The sequence below is a fragment of the Meleagris gallopavo genome, chromosome 1 (genome assembly GCF_905368555.1).
Source record: "Meleagris gallopavo chromosome 1, MGAL_WU_HG_1.1, whole genome shotgun sequence".
NCBI lineage: Eukaryota > Metazoa > Chordata > Aves > Galliformes > Phasianidae > Meleagris > Meleagris gallopavo.
The window spans coordinates 127,143,544-127,161,597 of NC_139404.1; positions in this window are offsets into that span (position 1 = coordinate 127,143,544).

Genomic DNA, 18,054 nt, shown 5'->3' on the forward strand with positions numbered 1-18,054 from the left:
CACTTGACCTTGTTGAACCTCATCCCATTCACCTCAGCCCAGTGATCCAGCTTATATAAATCCCTCTGAAGGGCCTCCCTACCCTCAGGCAGATCAACACCACCTCCCAACTTGGTGTCATCTGCAAACTTACTGAGGGTACAACTCAATCCCCTCATCTAGGTCGTCAGTAAGGATATTAAACAAGATGGGCCCCAGTACTGAACCTTGGGGGACACTACTTCAAATGGGTCACCAGCTGGACTTAACTCCATTAACCACTACCCAATGGGCACAGCCCTCTAGCCAGTTCCTTATCCAAAGAACGGTATATCTGTCCAGACCACGGGCAGCCAGTTTCCCCAGAAGAAGCCTGTGAGAGACCGTGTCAAAGGCTTTGTTGAAGACTACATCAACAGCCCTTCCCTCATCTACCAGTCTGGTCACCCAGTCATAGAAGAAGATGAGGTTGGACAAGCACGACCCGCCTTTCATGAACCCATGCTGGCTGGGCCTGATCCTCTGGACACCACGCACGAGCCGTGTGATCTCACCCAGGATGATTTGCTCCATTACTTTCCCCAGTGCCGAGGTTAGGCTAACAGGCCTATAGTTCCCTGGATCCTCCTTACGGCCCTTCTTGAAGATGGGAGTCACATCAGCAAGCCTCCAATCCTCTGGGACCTCTCCAGTTAACCAGGAGCGCTGATAGATGTCCGAAAGCGGCTTGGCAATCACTCCCTCCAGCTCCCTCAGCACCTGAGGATGTAGCCCATCCAGTCCCATGGACTTGTGACAGTAAATGCAAGATGTGTGTTTTATCCATTCTTTTGAGATGTACACATGCAAGAAAAAGAGAGAGTGGCAGCTGATAAAAACCTATTGCTATAAAAAGAGATTATAAATTATTTTTAACATGTTTATTAAGACAGTATTTAGCAGACAGCAAAGTGTGGGACACAGTTGTGCTCAAGACCATGAAGAGTGTACAGAATTATAGGCATATTTTAGTCAAAATTCTGAGCTAAAACAAAAGCAAGGAAGTAGGTGAGACAAGAAACAGATAGTACACAAGCTATAGTAAACCTAACTCTCAAATAGTAGAAAAAATACTTTCTGATGTCTTTATGTGATTTTACTCTCAGAATTCTAAAAGCAAGAGTTGAGAATGGAATACAAATACACTGATGCCTTTCACACACTCTCACAGTCAGCATTTGCAGAGGAGTTTACAATTCCATCTTTGAAGACAAAGAAGAAACTTTATAAACAAAGTCAGCCTGAAGGGCAAAATGATTTAGAAAATCTAATAGAAATATGTCCTCTAAGATGCAGATAAGCTATCGGGCCACACAAGAGCACAGAAGGCATCTTAGTGGTATCAGATGTGTTTCTGTCATTGAAGTTGACAGTAGAATCAACTGCCTTTGGATATTTTGGAAAAATATCATTATCACAACATCCTGTGTTCTTTCACATATAATTTCAGTTCATTATGTCAGTAGATTAATTTTATAAGTGTAAGAATCCTTAAAGGGTCATATAGACTAAAGGATAGGAGCATACATGTCATACCACGGAGGGATGTAAAAATATTAGACAGCCAAAGATGAAAGATAATATTCATACTGAACAGAACTGACACTGCAAATTGCAAAGTTTGATGTAAGTAAATCTGTGCATGAATTAGACCCTAAAATTTAATCCCTGAAGAAGTTGCCCCCTCCTGTCCGCTCTGCCTCCAATCCCCCTCCCTGGAACTGGGCAAATAAAGTTACCTCTGCTTTTTTACTGAGCAGATACTGCTGACTTTTAGCTACAGCAAGAATGCAGCTGTGGTAAAATTTCCTTCTCCACTTTCATGACTAGTGATGCCACTGTAAAGTAAGCTCAGTTTCAGAAACCCTTTGCAGAGTGCTGCAGAGTGGGTGCTGGTCAGAGCAGGTGTCATTCATGTTTTCAGTTGTGGCCATCTGCAATGCAGATATTACTCTATATTAAGTCACTCAGTCATTTTTCCACCCTCCTTTAGAGTCAGTACAGAGAAACTAGCACTTTTAAAGAACTGTTTGTTTCATTCTAAAGAAAACAACAAAAGTAGGTCTGGTGAATTGTATTCCAGAGATCTTCCTCTCTCAAATGATATTAATGTAGAATCAGGACAATAAATTAAGCAGTGAGTATGGTGAGCATGCATGCTGTAAACTTACATAAGATTGGTGCTACCAGAAGCCCCCTTATTATGTTGAATTATTTCTCAGAGAACCTTGGGTCTTTGAAAGGATCTATACACTTCTATAATCAAAAATTAAATGATGGACAAAGGACATTTATTCCTAATGCCAGGTGGTGTAACAGGTCAGGTTCAGCCTCGGACTGTAGGTAACCAAATGTAGTCATTGAATGTAGGGACTGATTTCAATGCTTCAATTGACCACATGAGTTTTTGGCATCACTGGAGATGCCCGCAGTGTAGTGCCTGGTCTCTAGCTGTGACTGACTCCAATTTATAGGAGGGAGAGGAGGTCCTTTGATATATGTAAACCTGGCGTGAGACTAAGAAACAACAGTTCAAATGTTGGTCTGACCAGTTTATTATAAATCCTAATCAGGAAGACAGGGTGAAGGGAAGGAGGATGACTATTATGAATTAGGGTGATGGGGAAGGGAAGGAGGGTGATAGAAAAGATAGGAAATAAGCAAGAATTGCGTAAAGCAGGGATAGTCACCACCAGGATCCAGCAGCGGTCCCGCTCCATGCTGTCCCAATGGTCTGAAGCAAAAGCACAGGGGGAGAGCAGCAACAGCATGGCTGGCCTTGGGCAGCAAGCAGGTAGCAGGAAGAAGCAGAGACAATCTGGGAGGAAGCAGCAGGACTCAGGTAGTCTAAGAGAGTCCGTCAGCATGCAGGAGTTCCGTAGTAAGGAATCTGACGGCAGATATCCTTTGTTCTTCTTCAGCATGCAGGCATCATGTCGTGAGGAAATCTTGTGGGGGAGAGCAACAGCAGTGTGGCTGTCCTTAGGCAGTAAGAAGGTGCAGCGACAGAATAGGTCCAGGAGGAGAGGGGCAGTTGTGAGGCTTCTCATGTCCAAAATCCCCCTTCTTCTTTATGAGGAGTCTGTTGCCAGAAAACCTTAAAGCCCATGGTTGTAGGTACCTTTTTATCCTTCTGCTTCTGCAAATGTGACATTCCTGGGCACTCGGGTAAGAGTCATTGCAGCACCTCCTGAGATGGCCATTTTCCTTGAGATAAGCCCACACAAAAGACTGCTTCCTGACCATTAAGCTGAGGCTTATCTCTCTCTTGTTGCCCCTGGCCTTGTCCATCTGTGTCCCTCAGACAAAGGATTTTGCAACCCTTGCCCAGGACTTGCTTGGACATGTTCATCCGTGTCCCCAATAAGCTTTGAGAAAATGATGTAAAAGAATAATCTATTACAAGCTTTCTGGCCAGATTTCACTGTTCTCCCACATATCCTGGGTCATATCTGACTACCATTTGTGGATGTCTGTGATGCCAGAAGGCATCTCAAATGGCATACAGCCCAAGCACATCTGGCTCTTTGTTTCAAATGTGAATTAGGTGTCCAAGTTCTTTCTACAGTCAGTGGATATCTGGGGAAGCAACTTAGAACACTTAGGGGACTCAATTTAGATGTTTACTTCAGTATGAGTTGCATAGCCCTCCAGACTCTACTGACTGTCAGCCAGACTTGGTCTATCATCAGGTTTGTTCATTAGAAACAAACTGCTTTCCATCAGCCACATGGAAGAAGTTCTTAAGTTACAATTTATACACAGTGCATGTTTTGCCTCTGTCCCATCTTCAAGTGGTTCATTCTCTTAGCGGTTCATTTACAGGTACAAACGTTTTTCTCCTCCCTCCACACAAAAGTCATCCCATCTCAACTAGTATTTTCCATGTGAACAAATCTACCAAGAAGTGTACTAGCAGAAATCTAAAACAAGATTTGATGTTCCAAGAAGATAATATAAGACCACACGGACAATTGTCCCTGTTAAATATTAAATGCAGATTATTTTGATCTCAAGAAATAAGACACTATTGTAATTTAATACAATTCTCTGATAGAAGAAAACTAAAAATAGTAAATGAAAGCATACCAAATACGAATATTTTTAATGTGGGTTTACACATTCCATGTTATTTCTATTGGTATTCTTTTGAGGCAGGACTGTTCTAATTTATTAAAAAAATGTATTTTTTATCTTTCAAAGCTTTTATAACTATTCAGAAATTTAAAATCTCAACATCGACTTTTATGAGTATGCATCCATTTTTGGCTATCTAAAACTAGGTCCATGACTTCAGAGCTGGAATAATTTTCAAATATAAAAAAAAAAAAAATCTAGTAAAAAATAAGATTAATGAGCATATAAAGCATTCAGGGCAACTTGAGTGCTAGATCTTGTTCTTACAAGAAGAATATCTTGGTTGTAAGTGCCATATTCACATGCTGATGGTGTTAATTAACATATTTACGAACAGTTTACTATATGTTTTTGGAGGTTACAAGTAATTGAGAGTGTGAAGGAGGCATAGGTGCATAGAACATTTTGCCAAACCCAACTTTAAATGTAAGAATTAAGAGCATGTCATCAATAGACAAATCACTGAGTACTTATATAAGGAAACAAATGTCAGTAATGTTTTTCATGTCTTGTTTTAACTACACAAAGTATGATCAAATTTTATTATCTAATTTCTACTGGAGCTCTGCTAATGCTTAGAGAGGGTTTATAGTGCAGTAGGTATTCAAAAATTTTGATGTTAGCTAAAATTCAAATCACTATGCAGTCCAAGTCCAAAGTTATAAATATTTTTTAAAAAAACTCATACCTCTCTAAAACCTCATATATGCTCTGTAAAGTTTTGTAAGTCTCATGATTAAATAATATCCTTCCTGCTCACATGGCTGCCACTCCTTGAGCAGCTGCATCACAAGCCCAGAATTTCATGCTCTGCCTGAGATGGCCATGGGTCTTGTCAGCATCCACTCTTAGCCCACTCTTCACTGTCCCTCCAGCATGCTAGTGGAGACTGGCACTTGGAGGTGGAGTAGGAAATGGGGAGAGGGATGGGAAGGTGGGATGAAGGACTGTTTGAAAGATGTGGTGAAAAAGAAGGTGGCAAGAGTTAGAATAGTTAGATCAGTTGGACTGGATGTACTAAGACCATCAAGTCCTACTGCCTGACCTCTTTAGGGTTAACAAAATGTTAAAGCATATTACTAATGTCATTATCTAAATGCCTCTTGTCTATTCCAGTGTTTGACCACCCTCATGGTAAATAAATGTCTCCTAATGCCCAGCCTGACCCTCCCCGGCAAAGCTTTGTGCCGTTGTCCTCCCACCATTTGTTCCCAAGAGCAGAGCCCGGCACCTCCCTCTGCTTCCTCTTCTCAGGGTGCTTCAGGGAGCAGTGAGCTCACCTCTTGTTCTCTTCTCCAGACTGGGCAGCTCAGTGCCCTCAGCCTCTCCTCACAAGACATGCCTTCAGCCCTGTTACTAGCTTTGATGCCCTCTTCTGGGTGCTTTCAAGAGCCGTAGCATCCTTTTTATATTGCAGAGCCCTGAACTGCAGGCAATATCTGAGGTGAGGCCACACCATTATTAAATACGGATGGAGAATCACTTCTTTTAACCTCTTTTTGATCAGGCTATGCTGTGTTTAATGCACTTGACAATGCAGTTTGCTCTCTTACGCACACCCAGGTCCAGCTGCTCTCCAGCCACTCGTCTCCCGGTTTGTGCCTGTGTCCAGAGCTGAATGCTGAAGAGATTGTAAAAGTGTTAAAGAGGAACTTTAAAAACAGGTGATAATTAGCAAGACTTGGGGAGATGAGAGAAAAACAAAGAAAGGAAGACTTGGGGCTAGGGATTAGCAGGAATACAGAATATATTGTAGCCTTTATGACACATTTCCCTTATGATCTTGGGTAGAGAAAAGCTGAGTACAGTTAAATCCAGTGAAGGAAAGATGAGGCTACTGCACAGCTGCACTTTGATCAGGTATATGTACTACATGTCACAGGAAAGGAGGAAAATAAGAGTGCCACAGCTTTCCTGATGTTTTTCCAATACATCCACATCTCCTTATTATTTCACCCATATAAATCAATTTTTGAATCTCAACATTCTGTTACGTGGCTTCGAAGTCACTGGTCAAATGTGTACCTCCATCTCCCTCTAGTGGGAGGTTCACATAGAATTTCCTCATTCCACTTTCCACTGTACTTCAAATTAAAAAAAACAACAAACAAACAAACAAGCAACCAAAAAACCCCAGCTCTGCACACCCCCCAACCTCAATTCTGCTTCAATAAGTTTGTTTGTGTGGGCAAACGTGCACCTATGGGCTCTGTTCAAGTTAGAAAATGTTCAAATACTGCTAAATTGAATTAATCAATATATGAAAATGTGTTATGTCTGAGGGCTGAAATGAAAGATCACAAGACTCTCACTTCATTAAAAGTACGTGATTAACATGTATAGAAGTGAATAAGTTTTGTGTCAAGCCCAAAGATAACTAGATCCTTTGGCAGCATGCATCGCATGAGGAAAATAAAAAAGGATTGTCATAAAAGTAGTTGTATCTAGAAAACCAGAATCCATCTTCCATTGCCAGAGATTTTCTAGGAAGATCATACAAATTCTCTGTTTCCCCATGTTTTGGATGTATAATTTGAGATCCTGCAATCTTTCTTGAAGAATGGCTGAGCTTTCACTGCAGCCACTAAGATAAATAGGAACGCTACTCTCAGCACATATACTGCTACATATTCTGAAAAATCAGACCTCAGGCATCTCGAATTACTACCCCAAATTAGCCGGCACTTTTGACAATTCCCTATCTGTAAAATGGGGAGAATGATACTACAGGGACATTATGAAGATAAATTCATTAATTTCTGTTAATAACTAGGATACTATGGAAAAAAAAACACCAGGGAAAAGCCCATTAGAAAATGAATAATTATGTATTCAGTGCAAGGTTTGGATGGTGTGCAGAAAATTAGGCATGGGGCCATATATTAAATGATGAGAAGAAAATGAAATACTGTATGACTGCTCATTTTGTGAGCACAGTCTGTCTTGTGCACTGAATGTGTCAGTGGTCCTGGGGGTGGACTTGGCTGTATAATTAAAGACAGCATCATAATATATGCACAAAGACTCCTGTAATTCTCTTCTCTAATATCCCATTGTATTGTGAATTTCTAATCCTAGCATTTCTTTGCTAAGTATCTTGTCAGGTGCTAAATGTATGCTTAGAATATGAAATAAATTGCTGAGTGTTATGGGTGCAAAATTGCTAGTTCACAGCTTCAGAAATGATGGATTTCCCTTATTTTTTTATCCAGTATAATCTGTTAAGTTTGTGAGAGAACCAAAAGGATGACCATTTGGACACCTTTGAAAATGCTATGACCTTTTTTGAACATTAAGCCTTTCCTTGTACTGGTTTTGACTGCTTTGTGAATGAAATGAAGCACAGGTCAGCCATGTGAATTGCATGGATCTGTAGAATCCAAGAAATCTTTATATTTCTCAGAATCTGAGCAAAATGAACAGAGCTTCTGTGATCCTCTATGGAATAAGAAGGTAGAGAATTCTTTGAAGCTGAGTTTGTATAAAAATAGTCTCTTTAGAATTTCAAGTCATTTTCATAGACTAGAGGCAGTAAAGATATCCTTATTTTCATTTCAATCATTTGAATAAAGCAATTAATTTTACAGTGATTCTCTTCATCAGACTTGCCCAAAATTCTGACTGAAGAGGTGTGAAAATCTGGACAACGCACATCAAGAAAAATGCTAGCAGGCCTCAAAATCACTGAAAATACAAGCTTCCAGATAAGGTGGGAGAAGCCTGCAATTGTTTTATTGACAGCTGCACCTGAGACACGGACTGTTGTGGAACAGCACAAAAGCCTTGAGGTACACTGCATACCGTCTATGAGGTAAATCCAAGGCCTTCCAAGTACATGTGGCTATTCTGCCTATGTCTCACTAGCTGATTGCTGTGCCAAGCTTCCTTATGATTACATCTCTACTACGTTAACTGTAGTTCAAAAAACTGTAGTTCAAAAAACTGCCTTAAAGTTAGTTCAAAGCTCATTATAATCACAAGAAATTGCCATTGGCTTCACTGCAGATATCATCGGTTGGCTCTGATCCACTCCACCACAGGGTCTGAGGGAGCTTGTCAGCCCTTTCTCTAGCATCAATGTCTGCGTGGCATCTGGACATTTACTAGTTGGAAGAGACAGGACTAAGGTCAGAAAGTCATCTTATCTTCCCCTGAATAAGGGCTAGATTACATTGCCAGAGATATCTTTCTATTTCTTGTATGAATAAAAAATTTCAGGTAGATGAGAAAGCACAAGAGGGTCTTTGTGCAAGTGGATGGTAGAATTTCAGCACTAGATGCTGCAGGCAAATCACTACTGTCACTTGTTTGCTTTGTCATTTCTGAGGTTCTCCCCCCACTGTAAGTCTGCATTATATTAGCTCCAAAATGAGGTGGAAACAAATTTATAGTAACGAGTAAGTATCTACAGGTAATGTACTCACCTCCTGGGTGTAAAAAAACTCCTTAGAGGGCAAAGCTGCTTCAACATTTCTGAAAGTCCTTTGTCACCTCACTCTTTCCAGTACCCTAAACAACTGAGAAATTGAGTTGATAAAATATTCCTTGTAAGTACACCCTTCTGGAGTTGCTCATGCTTGGAGTAGTTTGTAGTCTATAGTACTGAGGAAAATGCAACCAATTTCTCTGCTAACTGAATTTAGCTATTTCTAGAAAAATAATTTGTCATGACTCCTACTTTTCCTTGGGAGGAAATGAATATACTGTTGTCTGCAAATAAAAGTGTGCATGTATATATGTTTGAATATATGCGTGTGAATATGCATTATATATACAGAGTTTCATTTCACCAAGTAAAACATTGGTTAGGCATCAAGTTTAATAAAGATCATATATACTCTATTCTGAAGAACAGCCTTTATTACTTTGGGTACTAGTAGCCAAGTTAAGTACCCCTGGTGGTTTGGACAACATTAGAATTTGTCAAAATAAATTCAATACTATATAAGCCTGACAAAGGCCAGTGCTGGCTGAAATGTGGAAAGGTTGCAACATGGAATGACAGACGCACTGATTTTCCAGCATAAAATGAACATTTCTTTATTGACCTTCCTGATTAAGTAAGTTAGTGCTAAAGCAAAATTTCATGTAGTATACAGGAGGGGGACTTTGTTTTTTATTTTAGCTTACTTTTTGTCATTGTTTTATATTTTTAAAGTAGGTACTTCTGCTGTATATGGAGTTTCACACAATAAAGAAAATCATTCAGCAATTCTATGGCATATTTCTCTTGAATGATCTCTATTTCTAATGTCAAATGGTGTAAGCAACTATTTTCCTCCTTGTCAGGAGTCTGGATAGTGATGGTCATTGGTGCTTAGTCATAAAATTTTAATTCGGCAAACAGCTAGCGAGACAAAACTTTTGCTGTATACAAGATCATTTAATTAGCTAAACTTCTGAATTAAATGTAATCAAATCACGGAAACAGGCTAAAACCAATAGTTGTGATGAATGATGTGACAAAAGAATCTAACTAAATAAGGGGTCTGTTCAGGAAAAATTAGGCTCCAGTACTACCAATGTTTATTAGACTTGGAATAGTGTCTCTGATCTCACTAAAAACAACTGTTATGCAAGAGGGAAGAAAGATTAAAACGGGTCCTATTATTTTACAGTGAGAGAAATTGAGTTGAAAGTCCTCATGGATACAGATGTCAACATCAGAACCGTGAGCTGATTGGGAAAGAATGAGAAGATGCATGAGATCTTGCTGTGCTTTCAAACATGGTGAGTTAAACTGCTTCTGAAAGATAAAAACAAGTGGTAACTTTCTGTTTCTGCACCATGTAGAAAAGCTGCTATGAGATGCTCTAAATTCTCCCCAAGAACTGCCTTGCCTCAATGAGATCATGGCCCTGTGACTGCCCATAGAGCTCTAGTTCTTCCTGTTTATTTCCCATCCTGTGCACTGGTACACCAGCACTTTAGGGAAATAGAGTTCAGATATCCCTAGATGGATGCAAGAAGGCTTCCTTCCTAGCCTATCCCTTGTGAAGAGTTTGTAGCAACTCTTTGCAGCACTCCAGTTGCATGAGTGATCCCACTGTGTTTCAGTATGGCAACTAAGTCATAGTTTGCCTGTCACACAATGGCTTCCATTTCCTTCTGCTAATTGTCCATGTGGCATGCATTGTCAAAGATGCACTTCAGCTGAGCCATTGGCCTCATCACCAGCCTGAACTATCAATAAGGGATAGTAATCAGAGGGGTAAACCAGACTAGGGTGTCTCCTAGTAATGTCCCTGAATGGGGCTGCAGGGAGGCAGTAGGTTTCCCTACAGGTATGATCTGGCAGACATTGGGCCCTCCATTCCCCTCAGAAGGGAGTCCTCTACAATTACCCTTCTTTTCATCTTGGTGGAAGCAGTCTTGAGATGCAGTTGACCACATTGCCCTAGACAACCTCCTGGGTGGATTTTTTCTCCATCCTCACTTACCTGTCCCTCAAGTTTGCAGATCCTCAAACCTATTGCGTACGGGCACCTCACGGGAAGATGAGCTAGGAAGGGAGGGGGTTTTCCTGTGATGCCAAGCAGAGACCTGTTTCCATTCTTCCCCATCTCTTAGGTCCCCTCACTCTGCCTAACAGAGTCCATTTTTCCCTGCTTACCTCTCTCTCTAGGATAAAACTTTTAGTCCACCTTAAATTTAAAGTGTATACACAATAATAAGTACTTATTCCTGTTTCTAAGACAGAATTAGTAGGTTTTCTTTCTGCCCACAGTTTTCTCCTTACTCAAAAATGTACTGCCTGCTTACTTTATGGCTGTCTTTGTAAAACAACATAGCTCAGTATTCAATGCCCTGAAAATCACTTCATATTTTCAAATTTAGGGGGAAAATAAGATTGTTCAGCGTTTAGAGTTACTCTATTTTTGGTACTTCATATGTATTCTACTATACTGTGGAACTGCTTTTGTTTTGTCTTTTTATTGTAGTGCTAAATTTGGCATTAGGTTTTAATAATTGTGCAGTGCTTTGAGACTATGCTGAAAGGTATTTTATCAATTTAAGTTACTATTCTATTATTGCTTTGCCCCAAGGCTCACCTCATTTTCAGCAAAGCCCAGTCATTTTTTTGTGGAGTCATCACTTTTTACCTCTATTCATCCTCCCCTCCCCTTTCTGCAGCCTTTTCTTTTTGAGAATGGTCAAACGTATTTCTCTCTTTAAAGGATGACTCCATTATCATGTATTGTAACTCCTGCAGTGCCACTGTACTTAGAAGCCAAAGGTATCAAGTATCACATCTGCTTGTATCTTATCCATAGAAAATCATAGAATCATAGAATCATAGAATGCCTTGGGCTGGAAGGGACCTTAAGGATCATCAAGCTCCAACCCCCCTGCTACAGGCAAGACCACCAACCTCCAAATCTGGTACTAGACCAGGTTGCCCAGGGCCCTGTCCAGCCTGGTCCTGAACATCAGGGATAGAGCATCTACAGCCAATCTGGGCAGCCTGTGCCAGCACCTTACCACTCTCTCTGTGAAGAACTTCCTCTGGATACCCAATCTAAAACTTCCCTCTTTGAGCTTAAAACTATTCCCTCTTGTCCTATCACTATGTACCCAAGTAAAAAGTTGATTCCCTTCCTTTTTATTGTCTTCTTTTAAATACTGGAAGTTGCAATGAGATCTCCTTGCAGCCTTCTCTTCTCCAAGCTGAGCAAGCCCAGCTCCCTCAGCCTGTCTTCATAATGGGAGATGCTCCAGACCTCTGATCATCTCTGTGGCCCTCCTCTGGACCCTCTCCAACAGATCCACATATATATGAGATATCATACTGGTTATAATAGGGGTATGTGAGATGCATGAAGGACCACAGTTGGGATTTTACACTCGTCTCAGAAGTACCCAAATATACATCCAGATTGTGAAGTGTTTCATCCCTATTTTCATGATGCTTCCAGCTTTGAAAGATAGAAAGGATGGGAAACGTGAGAGAATATTTAATCTAGTGGTAAGGGATGAATTTCTTACATGTCATTTGTGTTCAGGGGTGGAAAGTCTCACTAAGTCACAAACCAAACTGTCTTAAAGTTCACTTTCATGCCTACAAATCATGATCTCTGCTATGTACACTATGGTCTTTTTTTTTTTTTTTTTTTTTTTTTTTTTTGAGTGAAGTTGAAACTTTCAGAAATAGACAAATGCTGACAAATGCCTGGACAGCATGGAGCATATGGAGCACGAAGCCATATCATACTGCATGAAAGCTAATGTCAGTCTTATACTGTCAATCTCTCTTCAGATAACAAATACTGAATAGTGGATACAAAAGAACAACTGAACTAGGATTATACAGGGTAAGAAGCCAAAGAAGGGATCAAAGATCACAGAAAAGAAGGATCAAAGAAAAAATTGTGAAATTGAAAGTAGAAGTCCTTCACAGATAACAAATAGTGTGTTTGGGCCCATCAGCATTATAAACATAATGAAGAAGTAGCTTCTCAATCTGTCAGTAGCATTGGGCTAGTTTGGGTGGGCTAATCATCTTTACAGCTCCCCTTCAGGTATCTATCTGTATACATGGATGAGATTCCCTTATGTCTTCTCTTCTCTAGACTAAACATTTCCTAGGTTTCTCAGTTTTTTTTTTTCTCATGGAAGAGACACTCCAGTCCCTTCATAATCTTTGTGACAGTTTGCTAGACTCTTCCCAGTAGCCCCCTGTCTCTCTTGTGCTTGGTGACCCAGAATTGAGCATGGCTCTCCTGGTGTGTCTGCATCATTGGTAAGCAGAAGGCTCTATCTTCTGGCTACGCTTTGCCTACTGTGATCCATGACATTGTTAGCCTACGTTACAGAAAAGAAACACTGTAGGCTCACATTCAGCTTGGTGTCCACCAGGACCCTCAGGTCCTATTCTGTAGGGCTGCTTCCTAGCTGAGTGGCCTCCTACATGTCCTGGTGCCTGGAGTTGTTCCTCCTGAGATGTAGGGCTTTGGACTTCATAAGGATCCTATTGGCTGATTTTTCCAACCTGCAGAGATCCTTCTGGATGGCAGCGTGTCCTTCACGTGACTCAGGGACTCCTCTGTCCCAGCTTCAACAAACATACTGAGAAGACACTTTGCTCCATCACTCTCAATATTAATGATGTTGTTAAACAGGACTGGTCTCAGTATTCACTCCTGGCATACTCTATCCATTACTCTAAAACTTGCAATTAATCACCACTCTCTGGACCTGGTTGTTTAGCCAGTTACCAATTAACTAGACTGTTATCCAGTCCATATTTCACCAGCTTCTATATGACGATATTAAGGGAGTCAGTCAAAAACCTAACTGAAGTTGAAGGAGATAACATCTACTGCTATTCCTCCATATATCAAAGGGAGAGAAAAGATGCAAAAAATAAAAATCTCTTTTTTGAGATTTCAGAAGGTCTTCGTCGAAGTCTCTGATGGAAACCTATCCATCAAATAAACTACCTTATGGTGCGGGCTGATAATTAAAAAAAATCCTAACTTGCCTGTGCATACTGCCAAGAGAATAGTTTTTCAAAGAGAAAGGTAGACTGTTCCAAGTCAGACCATTTATAGAATGGGACACTTATATGGAAGTATTCTCTTTCTAGAAGTGTTTTTATCTCTACAATAATTACAAAGACAACCTAAAGTATACTTAAATTTTTGGGCCTTAGCTAATTTTCTAAAAGTTTGCTAGCTGAATCCAGGCTTAAATTAAGTTAAATTAAATCCATTTTTCATTACTGTATACCTTAGCATTTTTCAACATCAAAGTATTTGAGTAAAACCATTTAACACATATATGCTAGTCATTTATGTCAGATGCTGCGCACTGAAATGGTCATATTTGCAGGTAATACAATTGCTTATGTGAGCAGGACTGAAGTATCTTTCTCCAGCCTTCTTGGAATCAAAACATGAGTTATATAGATTGCAAATCTGACTTGGTATTGCCTGTATAGCACTCTCACTGGTTGATGTCTATACTGAGCTTTCAATTTTTTTCTATCACTATTGACTAAAATCCACACAAAATACCTGCAACAGCAGCAGAAAATTCTCCAGTGGACTTCATCCATTGCTCTGTTTCACAGAATCAAAGTCCTGCTGAAGAGGAGACAGAAGTATGGAATAATTGTGGGCAGTTAGAGTTTGAGAATGCTTTATGAACCTGACTTCTAGTCAATAGAATTTTTTTTTTTTTTTTTTCCAAGAGAAAACTTCTGAGAACTTTCCTGATCTTTTTTGGAATATTAATCCCCATTAATAGCAAATCCGCTTAGCTGCATCCACTCGACCAGGAAAGCTTTACTCCCATCTTTCACATGTTTTGCACTAAATTCTCTGCTTAGAGACAAAAAGGCAAAGCACTTATTTCTTAAACCTGGCTTAGGGAAGAAACATAGCAAAATCCTTCTCCAGCATCTCAACACTCGTGTGCCCATCACGAGTCAGAAAGCAGAAGTAGGGAGACACTTAACTCCTCCCCTCCCCTCCCCTCCCCTCCCCTCCCCTCCCCTCCCCTCCCCTCCCCTCCCCTCCCCTCCCCTCCCCTCCCCTCCCCTCCTCCCTTCCCTTCCCTTCCCTTCCCTTCCCTTCCCTTCCCTTCCCTTCCCTTCCCTTCCCTTCCCTTCCCTTCCCTTCCCTTCCTTCCCTTCCCTTCCCTTCCCTTCCCTTCCCTTCCCTTCCCTTCCCTTCCCTTCCCTTCCCTTCCCTTCCCTTTCTATTTAAACTTGATCAAATGTTTTCAATGCTTGTATTTTATCCACATCAGATTTCAACTCTCAAAACAAAATTAGCTGTCAAGTAAGAGCTATCAAAGCACTGAATATATATATATTTTTTTGCTACAAGTCCAAAGCACAGTGGAATGAAACTAAGAGAATACCTCTTAGTTATTCTCTGCAGTGTAAAGACAGCTCTTTCTTTGGCATGGAACAAGCACAGAGAAACTTTAATAACAACGCAAGACATAGTGCTGTAACCCAGGTTCATAAGTTTCTTTTTCGTTGCCTTCAACAAAACCACCACTTAAATCAAACTCTCCATAAGAAATGCTGATCTGCAGAATATTACCAGATGGGTCTCCTGCCTTCTGAAGAAAGGGGGAAATGAGAGAGCCTCATGTTTAACGGCATATGAAAGAAGAAATACAATGTGTAAACTTTCCACTGACGGATATAATAGTGTTCTCACTTTTAAAGAAAAACAGTACTTCCTAGCAGGAGGCCTGCAAGAAATTTAACAATTACTCAAGATTTAGTTGTACAGCATGGCATTTTCGAACATGTGCAGAGTCTGTTATTTTTTGTAATTAAATTAATTTAAATAATAAATAATGTAATTAAAATACATTTGGACTGTGCAATCCCTAGGGCTGGAACTGAGCGCAGAGAAGTGATGCATATTCAATGTGAAGTTTAATGAGTAAGAAAATGCAGAATCCTGGAAATCTGGTAATGTGCAATATAGTTTTGGCACCCTCCCCCCTTCTTCCTCGTTCCTTTTCAGAGCAAAGTAGGGCCCAATTTACGGAATCAGGCTTTAAATCATTCACAAGTCTCTTTTCCTAAAAAGGAAATGTTGCTAGTGTTCAGGGTTCTTTTTTTTTAACACAACATGTGGTTATCCAAATGTTTCCCTACAATAGTTCTAGTGAAAAGTGATAGGAAATTGACTCTGTAACCCTGTAATAGCAATGTTTACTTTACCCTCATCAGTATTTTACAGACTATAGGAAATCATTACTTGTCTATTCGTTACAAGGCTGACCCTGATTAAAAACTTCTGCTGAGATTTTTTTTTTTTTTTTCCAGAAGAGATTTATCCTGTCAGAACTCTGCTGTTAGGGATCATCACAGTCCTGATTTGCTCTGCTTTTTCTGAATGTCAAGATCTGTTACACTGTGCAACAAAAATCCAGAGACCCCTGGATTGTGTCTTGGAGAGAGGTTTGTACCCTCCTTCTTGAGAACCTTGGCATTGATCTCAAGAAAAAGAAGACTTGTGTCCCCTCTTATTTTCCTCCAGTACTATTAAGGTGTGTACAATGGCTTCATCATTACCTTATTCCCTTCCAGACAGGAGTGCCATTCAGGCAAGTGTACACCAGGAGAGTGAGTTCTGAAATCCAGGGTCACAAAAGAGCAGGGGGCCCTCTCATGTCAGGGGAGCCAGAGTTTGATGCTTAGCAGTGGGATGAAAGGGACTTTGGGACATTGCATATGGTATCTTGCTTCTCAGGTGGGCAGTTCAAGATGACAAGTGAGCCTGAACTGTCAGTGTGAGCTAGGGCTGCTGTCATCCCCACAATAGAACACTGCTAGATGACATCTTAGAGGCTCTATAATTTTCTAATTTGTATGGACTGCAAACAGCTTACTGACTCTTTGATTTCACAGAAATGCAATAGTTACAGTTTTGTGAGGCTATATATTCTTCCCTCCTTCCCCTCCAAACCCGGGTCATGCGGCCAGGTAATCATAGGAAAACCTGAGTTTCTGCTGAAAACCTTCTGCTATGGTGTTTGACAAAAGCACAAAGCACAGATTTGTAAAGATTCAAAAAGCAGATTAAAGTACTAAAAAACAAAACAAAACAAAAAAAAGAGAGAGAGAGAGAAAGAACAATTTCTTTACTGTTATCTTAAGCTCTGCTAATCATAAGGCATGTCTAATGGTTTCAGGAGGTGTGAGTCAGGGTAAAGTCATTAGCGATATCGATGCCTCTGAGAAGTGAATTCTTAATACCATCGTTACTGTAGCTGCCCAGGACTACTGTTCAGCTGTCAACTTTGCTTGGAGACAAAAAGAGCCTCTATTTCAAGTGACAAAGGTCAGGAGGTTTTTGGTGTTGAAGATCCAGAAAAACATTCTAGCAGATGTCTGTGGTGTACATGTGTATGTGGCTATTTTCTATTATATTTAGCTCTTATCCGTATTTACATACCAGAGTAATTCAAGGTTTCAATCAAGGATAACAGAGAGTCAGGGGATAGCCAACCACGTGTTTTAAAAGCTCCTTCCGCTGTACTTTGCCATTCACTTATGTTCTTTGCTATTCCTGTCATGCTAACTAGGAACTAGGCAATTGACAGGTTCTTAACAAATGAAGGTAGCGAGAGCCTTAAAGTTTTGGTGATTCTTCAAAAAAAAAAACAAGCCGATTTCTATGGCAGTTTCCACTCTGGGGTAAGATACACAAAACTAGTTGGACTTCTATCTCTGACTGAGCTCACTGGTAACTGCGTGTGTCTTCACTGGAGTTTAGTGCACAATGCTTTTGTACATGCTGTACGTACAGAAGTGGGACCTCTTTTCTGAATATTTCACTCAATATCGGATTCACCCTAAAGCTCTTCCTCCCAATACCATGTGCAGCTGTAGATCAGAGTGGGATATTTTGCCTTTCTATGAGGTGTAGCCCCTTCCCTGGCATAGTGCCGTTTCTGTACCGGGGACAGAGAAGGATTTCCATGTGAGCAGAAGGTGGCAGCAGATCTCTGCCTCATTTCTCCCGAGGTGATTTAATCTTCTGTGGCAACTGAAGAAGAGAGAAAAGAAGAAAAAGGGGGAAAAAAAAAAAAGAAAGAAGAAAGAAACTAACTTTCTGAGGAAAAAGCCTATCTCTATTCTAATGCCACAGCTCACTAAGAGAGGACCTCTCAGTTCTGCTCATCATAGTGCACTAATGAAAAGGCAGCTCTGTCACAAGGTGTTCTGAGGATTCAGCAGAGATGGGAGCACATCCCCATCAGGCCAAGAGGCAGCCTGGGAAGCTCACACATGCACTTTTGTGCATTTGTGAGATAAATGTGTCAGCAGTACAGCCTTCACTTCTAGTGAACAAGTGAGAGCACTTGTTTTAACCTGATGTGTCAGTAACTGAGCCACTGTTGAGTGATGCAGCCTTCACCCCTTCT